Below are 2,177 nucleotides of genomic sequence, written 5' to 3'. Positions count from 1 at the left end.
ATTCCAAATTCATGGTTTTTATGGTTTATGTTTATACTATACATTCTATATTATAGTTCACACATTCTAAAAATCTGAGTAATAATGGCATTAAACTATTTAAATAATGTTTTTTCAAGTCCTTTTAGTAGAAAAAGGTAAAAGAAGAAAATTATGTGACGAATGGTTCTGCAATATAATCCTTGTAATTTAAAAAATAATATTGCACAGATAAATGTTAAAGTCCTCAAATATATGTACAATGAAAAATTAAGTCCTCCCATTTTCTTCTCTGTCTTAAATAACTTTTCTTAAACATACCTAGGGTTAACTGATACATAGGGAACCTTATGGAATCCAAGAGATCACACACACTCATATGACAGTAAATGCATGTATGTGCATTTGTGGGTGAAGCTCCTGTACAAAATGAATGATATAATCATACACTGTATACAATATCTTCCTTGAGTTTTATAAATTTATTTTTTGGTAAACCAATCTTGGAGATCTTTCTACATCTGTTACTTTAACGGGCATCTCACCATTGCACCCCAAATGAAACAAAACTCGAAACTCCCTGGCATCAAGTAAACTCTGACTGACAGTGATCCTATATAAGGTATCGTAGACCAGTGGCTCTCCACCCTTCTAATACAGTTCTTCACATGGTGGTGACCCCTCCAGCCATAAAATTATTTTTCGTTGCTACTTCATAACTGTAATTTTGCTATGAATTGGGAGACCCCTGTGAAAGGGCCATTCAACCCCCAAAGGGGTTGTGACCCACAGGTTCAGAACCACTGTTCTTACACTGCAGTTCTTCATGGGAGCAGAGAGCCTTAAAATCTTCAGAGCAAGTGGTAGATTTGAACCTCTGACCTTACCATGAACACTCCAATACTTACCAGACAACTCCACCATAATTTTCTCCTCCTGTGGATAATTTAAAGAGCCCTGGTGATGCTGTGAGCCTTTATTTCTCCCACCAAATGCCCCTGTTTTTTCCTAATAGATCTGGGTGAAACATGGGAGAAGATACTGATCCAATTATATGATTTAGCTGTGAGTGGTAGTCAACAAGGCCAATTGTGGTTTCCATCCTGGTTGGTACAAAATGAGCCATCTTAGCAGTAGGATGAGGGAATCTCACTACCAGGAAAAGAAAAGAGCCAGGAGTAGAGTATATCCTTTGGACCCTGAGATCCCTGTGCATTGAACCTCTTAGGTCCAGAAGAAGGCTTTGACACCAGAGTAGTGGAAGAGAAGTAGCAGCAGAGCCAGATGTGAAGTAGCAGCAGAGCCAGATGTCAAGCATGAAACATAGTGGTAGACTTCCTGGCTGCAGAGAAATAAAAACTGAGTGCTTTCAGGAGGGAGGCTGGCTTGTGGAGTAGGAGCCTCTGGGCACTTAATTGGGGGAGCTGGGTTTGCTGATCCACAGAATTGGAGTTGACTGCCTTTGGGTTGAAACCCAAAGCAGAATGACATGCAGAGGAAGAATTCGAGCTTTGAACCATCAGTACCTTCACAAACATGGAATCGATTCTGACTCATGGCAACACTACAAGCAAATACTAACAACCCTAAAAGAGCTTTGTATCATTGCCAGCACAGTACATGGATCAGGGCCAAGAGGCTAGGGCCAGAGAGGAGCCTATCTGCAGGCACAACAGAGAAGAAAGTGTCCTGAGTGAATGACTGTATCCTGAACATTTCTCACACGAATTGCAACCTGTTAACATAGCTTATAAGGAGCTCTGGTGGTATAGTGGTTACACATTGGGCTGCAAGCCACAAAGTCAGCAGTGTGAGACCACTAGCTCCTCTGTGGAAGAAAGATTTAGGCTTTCTACTCTCTTAAAGAGTTACAGTCTTGGAAATCCACAGGGGCAGTTCTACCCTGTCTTAGAGGGTCGCTATGAGTTGGCATCGGCTCAACAACAGTGAATTTAACTTCCCTTATAACCCTGGTAACAGTTCTGTATTATCACTGTTATTCAGCCCAGTCATGGAAGTAATGTGCCATGGGAGGGAGATTGTGTGTCAGATGAGGGTGAAAAAGGATGGAAGGCAGACATGCATCTGATCTCTGCTTTGTGTCAATCACACTTGGCAGTGGGAGGAGGTTAAATGTGGCACCCCACACCATTTCTTCAATTTCTAACTGCAAGATTGGTAGTTCAAACCTACCGGCT

This window comes from Echinops telfairi, unplaced genomic scaffold, assembly GCF_000313985.2.
Source record: "Echinops telfairi isolate 266 unplaced genomic scaffold, ASM31398v2 ScPeMD7_5592;HRSCAF=6446, whole genome shotgun sequence".
Lineage (NCBI taxonomy): Eukaryota > Metazoa > Chordata > Mammalia > Afrosoricida > Tenrecidae > Echinops > Echinops telfairi.
Note: the sequence above shows the minus strand (reverse complement) of the source record.